Source organism: Suncus etruscus, chromosome 16 (assembly GCF_024139225.1).
Source record: "Suncus etruscus isolate mSunEtr1 chromosome 16, mSunEtr1.pri.cur, whole genome shotgun sequence".
Classification (NCBI taxonomy): domain Eukaryota; kingdom Metazoa; phylum Chordata; class Mammalia; order Eulipotyphla; family Soricidae; genus Suncus; species Suncus etruscus.
The window spans coordinates 67,581,333-67,588,232 of record NC_064863.1 but is presented as its reverse complement, the minus strand read 5'-3'; the positions used below and the strand labels follow the sequence as shown (position 1 = coordinate 67,588,232).

Here is a 6,900-nt window from a genome sequence, read left to right as displayed (position 1 = left end):
CTACACCAAAACAAAGAAGTCAAAAATAAATAAATAAGTAGATAAAAGGATTATTTTGTGCTTTTTTGTGCTTCCTAAGTCTTTTAAACTGACTTGTAGGTCTATTTATTTTCTTTTCTTGTTTTGGGGTCACACCTGGCAGTGCTCAGGGGTTACTCCTGGCTCTTCGCTCAGAAATCGCTCCTGGCAGGCTCGGGGGACCATATGGGATGTCAGGATTCGAACCACTGTCCTTCAGCATGCAAGGCAAACACCCTGCCTCCATGCTATCTCTCCACCCACCCCTTTTTTAAAATATGGAATGCTTCACGAATTTGTATGTTATTCTTGTGCAGGGGCCATGCTAATCTTCTTTCTATCCTTCCCATTTTAGTATATGTGCTGCCAAAGCGAGCACTTGTAGGTCTTTTTATCTAATTAAACACATTAATAACTCAGGGAACTGAATCCTGTGTAGAAACACCTCAGAGATATTGCTGATTTGATGCTAGACCACTATAAAGCAAACACCATAGTAAACATAGTAAAAACATAGTAAACATAGTTAAAAATTACAAGTTTTTAGGTTCTCTGGTGCATGTGAAATTCATATTTTCACTATTTTGTAGAGTGTGAAGTGTACAATAGCATTATGCCAGAACAACCATGTACATAGCTGGAAATGTGACTCAGTGGTACAACACAAATTTTGCATAAGTGAAGTCTGTGGTTCAATCCCTGGCACTAAAAATAAATAGATAAATGCGGTCAATTTATATAACTTAACTATAAAGTCCTTTATGGCCAAAATTTTCAGGAGAGATAATACAGCTCATCGGATGCTTTACCTTGCATGATCCCTAACTAGAGTCTAATCATATTGTCACCTTAAACACATCTAGAAGTGATCCTTGAGCATAGAGCTAGGAGTAAACCCTGAGGACTGCTTGTCATTACACAAAACAAACAAAAAAAGCTAACCATCATCAGATGAGTCTTAAATGAGTCATAATTATTTTGCCACAGACCTTCAATTTGTAAAATGCAATATGTGATGGGCTGGAGAGATAGTATGAAGGGGTAGTGTGGTTAAGGCAGTTACCTTGCATGTGACTAATTCCATTTTCCATATGGTTCCTGGTCACCAGCTGAAGTGGTCACTAAATATAGAATCCAGATTAAGCCTTAAGCTTCATATGGTGTATTCCAATCCAAACAAAAACAAAAACACAGCATCTAAGATAGCAATGAGGTAATAGCAAGAGATATACCTATAGAGGGATATTCTTTTTGTAAATTAGTACTTCCTGTCAGATGATATTAGAAAGCAATTTTGGAGACTGAAGAGATGGTTCGGTAGACTGAGTGTATATTTTACCTGTAGGAGGTCTAGATTTGATTTCTAACACCATGTGATATCCTAAGTACTGGATGTGGCCCAACACACAAATAACAAATATAAAGTAATTTCTGTAGAAAAGTTTGCTCTTTCCCCCAGATGCTAAAATTATATTTTCTCATGAGTTAAATAGTGGATTCTCATGAAAACAAATCTGGTCTTAAACAAATTTCCTACCTCTGACCGAAAGAACAGAATAATGTCATGAATTGCATTCATTAGAGCATTAGATAAAACAAGTATGGAATTATATAGACAAGTATTGTCTAGTCACACTCTGAAGGTAAGTACAAGAGAAAGTGCCCTTTCTTTCCACTAGATTTCTGCAATTTGGCATGCTGTACTTTTTAAAATTTTTATTTTACTTTCTTTTGGGTGGGATTGGGCCACACCCAGTTGACGCTCAGGGATTACTTTCTGGCTATGTGCTCAGAAATAACTCCTGGCGTGGGGGACCAAATGTGAAGGATAGAACTACAGTCCATCCTAGGTTCGTGCATGTAAGACAAATGCTTTATTGCTCTGATCCCTATTTTACTTTCATGTTAATATTATTTGGAAGGATGGTTTCAGGAATTTAACTCAGAACTTCACACATTCAAGGCAAGTGCTCTATCACTGAGTCACAGTCCTGGTCCATTTCATTCTTATTTTAGTGTGAAATAAAGAAACATTTTTGAGTTCTTAAAAATAAATAAATTCTTTAATTGGATCACTATAAGATACATAAAGTTGTTCATAATTGAGTTTCAGTCATATAATATACAACACCTTTCAATAATGCACAGTTCCCACTACCAATGTCCCAGTTTTTTTCCTTACCTCCCTCTTACCCTCTAGCCTGCCTCTAGCCTGTAGAGTAGACATTTTTCTTCCTTTACTTCCATTTTTTTCCTTTTAGATACTGATGTTTACAATATTATTACTAGTGATATATCATCTATATCACTTTCTCTCCTTTCAGCACCCAGTTTTTGTTAAGATTGATCATTTCCAACTATCATTGTTACAGTTGTTCTTTCTTTGCCCTAACTATACTCCCTCATTATTTGTGGCGAGCTTTCTACTATGGATTAGTCCTTCTGGCCTTCATCTCTATAGTTTCTGGGTATTATTACCATATTATCTTTTTTTTAATCCCACAAATTAGTGCAATTATTCTATGTCTATCCCTCTCCTTCTGACTCATTTTGTTCAGCACTATACTCTCCATGTCCATCAATGTAAATGAAAATTTCATTACTTCATTTTTCCTAACATCTGTGTAGTATTCCATTGTGGAGATGTACAGTTTCTTAAGAATACTAATCTGTTCTTGGGCACTTGCCTTATTTCTAGAATTCTGGCTATTGTGAATAGAGCTACAATGAATATAGGAAAGCAGAGGATATTTCTGTGTTGTGTTGTTGGGATCCTAGGCTATATTCCTAGGAGTGGTATTGCTGGGTAACATCAAAGCTCAATTTCTAGTTTTTTGAGGCATATCCATACTGTTTTTCAATAAAGCTGAGCCAGTGGACATTCCCACCAACAGTGAATGAAGGTCCCTTTCTCTCCACATCTGTGCCAGCACTGGCTGTACTTGTTCTTTTTATATGTGTCAGTCTCTGTGTGATATATCATTGTTGTTTTGATTTACAGCTCCCTGATTATTAATGATATGGAACATTTTTTCATGTGCTTTTTGACAATCTGTACATTTTTCTTTGAGGAAATGCTGTTCTGTTTTTGGTATCACAGTGATATTAGCTTCATAAATTTCTTTGGAAGTGTTTCTCTTTCTTTAGCTTTTTCAATTTCCCAGACAAGTCTGAAAAGGACTGACAATATATCTACTTCAAAGGTTTAAAAGACTTTACTAGTGAATCCCTCTGGGCCCAGGCTTTTGCTTTCGGGAAACCTTTTGATTACCATTTCAATTTCCTTGATACTGATAGATCTATTCAGGTATTCCAAATTATCTTGGTTCAATCTTGGGATGGTATAGGAATTCAAGAATATATCCATTTCTTTTAACTATCTATGGCATAAAGATTCGAAAAATAATCTTTAATTACCTTTGAGTTTTGAATATCTGTTGTGGCATCCTCATTTCACTTCTGATTTAATTTTCACAGTTCTCTCTCTTTCTTTGTGAGTTTTGCCAATGGTTTATTGATCTTGATTGATTTTTTTAAAAACAACAACAACAACAACAACAACAACTCGGGGGCCCGAGCGGTGGTGCAGGGGTAAGGTGTCTGCCTTGCCCACACTAGCCTAGGATGGACCGCAGTTTAATCCCCCAGGTCCCATATGGACCCCCAAGCCAGGAGCAATTTCTGAACACATAGCCAGGAGTAACCCCGAGCATCACCGGGTGTGGCCCATCCCCTCCAAAGAAAAACAACTCTTGCTTTCATTGATCTTTCAGATTTTTTTTGAGTTACCAGTTTACTAATATCTGCTCTAAGTTTTCTTTTCTTGGGGGGGAGCACACCTGGTGATGCTCAGGGGTTTCTCCTGGCTCTGCACTCAGAAATCACTCCTGGCTTGGGGGACTATAGGACACTGGGGGATCAAACCGCTATCCATCCTAGGTTAGTGAGTGCAAGGCAGATGCCCTACCACTTACATCACCACGCCAGCCCCTATCTGCTCTAAGTTTTGTTATTTCCTTCTTTATGTCTGCTTCTGACTCATACTCATATTGTTAGTCATTTTCCAGTTTCTTAAGCTGTGCCATTGTTATTTATTAACTATTATAATTGTTATAATAGTTATGATTAATGGGTCCTGTACGTAGATCCTTTCTTCCTTCTTGATGAATGCTTGTAAAGCTATAAAATTTCCTCTTAATACTGCTTTTGCTGTGTCCCACAAATTTTGATCATTTGTGTCTTCATTCTTATTTTTCTTCATGTATTTTTCGATTTTCTCTTTAATTTCCTCTCTGACTCTCTGATTGTTAAGTCTTTGAGCAATTGTTTTAAGTATTTTGCTGGTCCCTAATTGGGTGCATATTTGATTAGGAGTGTGATTTCTTCCTGAAGAACATATACCTTGATTAGTAATAAATGATCCACTCTAAGAACTTTATTAAATCTTAAATCTATGCCAACTATTTTGGCTTTTTTTTTTTTGGTTTTTGGTTTTTGGTAACCCCAGCAGCGCTCAGGGGTTACTCCTGGCTCTATGCTCATAAATTGCTCCTGGAAGGCACAGGGGACCATATGGGATGCTGGGATTCAAACCACCGTCTTTCTGCATGCAAGGCAAATGCCTTACCTCCATGCTATCTCTCCAGCTCATCATCTAATATTATTATGATCACTTAGCTTTTTAAGTACTTTAGAATAGTTTTGGGGCGGTAAAGACACCCCATGGATATTTTTTTCAATTTCACTCTCTCTTTCCTTCTAAGCCTTTTCTGCAAAAATATGATCCATTCTTAGAATGTTAGTGACTTCATATTGATGCTCAACCTAATAAATGTATAAAAAATATTATATCTTAGGTCCAGACAGAAGTACAATATATGTTTGCCTTAGATAGCTGACCCAGGTTTTATTCCCAACAACCCCTATGATCCAAGCACCACCAGGAATGATCCGTGAGTGCCAGAAATAAGCACTAAACACTGCCAGATGTGATCACAAAATAAAGCCAAAATGCCTCAAATATTATCAAGTCTACATATCAAGTTACATAAAACATTTACTGATGTCTGTGACAATATAATTTCTTTTTGGAAGTTTTTTTTGGGGTGTTTGGGAATCACAACTGGTGCTCAAGGGATTATTCCTAGCTCTGTATTCTGGTATTGCTCCGGATGGGTGCAGGTGACCATATCGGAAGCCTGGGATGGATTGAACCTGGTTGGCTGTGTGCAAGATAAACACCCTACCCACTGTGTTATTGCTATGGCTCCTCCTTTGGAATATTTTTTTTTATGAAATTACCATATATACTCGAGTACAAGCCGAAAACCTCGAACTTGGTTTATATTCGGGTCATACAGGTTATTTGATTCAGTGCACAGCACGTTTTCTGCCATCTGCTGGAAGCGGAGGTGCTTCAGTTCAGTTCACAAGTCGCGGCTGAGCTGAAGAGGTAAGCGGCTGAACTGAACTGGATGCCATTAAACTATTGAACCCACAATATTCTGCGCTTTGTATGAGACTGACGGCACTAATGATGATATCTGCGAACTCACTGATGATGGCAATGTCTATGCTGATACGCTCACATCAGATACAGCCGAGGCTCTGTTTGGACATACAGAGGAGGAGCAGGAGAAGGAGGAGGAGGAGGAAGAGGAGGAGGAGGAAGAGGAGGAGGAGGAACAATCCAGTTTTGAAGGATTTTAACCTTTGTGATTTAGCTTTATTACCTATTAAGCTATGGTTTTCTGCATGTTATTTAAAGTTTTAAAGTTATAGTTGCTAGTTTAGAGTTTTTCTTTAGCCATAAATATTGAAAAACAACCTACTAATTCCTCAATTATTGTAATTGTTTTGGGTATCTATTTTTATTTTTGAAATTTACCAGTGGCTGCTGCATTTTGACCTCTGCTTATACTCGAGTCACTAAGTTTTTCCAGTTTTTAGGGTAAAATTAGAGGGGATTATACTTGGGTTGGCTTATACTCGAGTATATATGGTATTTCGTTTGCTTTAAAAATACTTATTTTGTGTGTTATAAAAGATAGGAAAAAATCATAACTTTTAGATTCATGGACAAATAGACAAATTTAGTCTAATAAGACACTAAAATTGCATAGATAAAAAGATCTCTCTTTACTATGTCCCAACTCACTTCTTCTTGAATTTCCTGAATAACTTGAAATAAAGGCAGTCTCAGAGTTAAAACACATGAGTGTACAAGGAACAAATGAGTCAGATAAGAGAGTTATAGACATGGTAGCTATAATTATTGTCAATTTAATCTTCTGTCTTTGCCATTGTTAATTTAGTCCTTCTGTTTTTGTTTTTAAAGCTTGATTTTGACTCACTTCATGGAATAGCCCACTGAAAACTAAAAAAAATCTTTTAACTATTTAGGAAGAATTATTTGTACTTGGTTACCTCCTACATTTATTAAGTTTGCTCTATCTACATATGAAAGTCTGTGGTTGATAATGTCCAATATTATGTAGCTTATGGATTAGCTATCCTTTTTTATCATTATTTGTTAAAGTAAATTTTATTTCAGTGTTTTTAAAAAGCTATTATTTAGGCCAGAGCAGTGGTGCAGCATTGGGGTGTTTGCTTTGAGAGTGACTAACCTATGATGGACTGCTGTTCGATCCCCGGCGTCCCATATGGTCCCTCAAACCATGAGGGATTTCTGAGTGCAGAGCAAGAGTAACCTCTGAGCGTCATCAGGTGTGGCCCCCTCCAAAAAAAAAAAAAAAACAAAAACTAAGAAAAGCTATTATTTATAAATTCTTATCTTAGAATTAATAAAAATGTGTTTAGTTTTAGGGCCACACCTAGTGGTGCTCAGGGATTATTTCTGGCTCTGCACTCAGGAATCCCTCC

General features: G+C 37.0%; 1 non-coding gene across 1 annotated transcript; it reads right to left on the bottom strand.

Moving 5' to 3' along the window:
* Window positions 1-290: 290 nt before the first annotated feature.
* Window positions 291-397, bottom strand: LOC126033119 (U6 spliceosomal RNA). Its single transcript, XR_007504273.1, has one exon. It is a non-coding gene; the product is annotated as a U6 spliceosomal RNA (small nuclear RNA).
* Window positions 398-6,900: the final 6,503 nt, after the last annotated feature.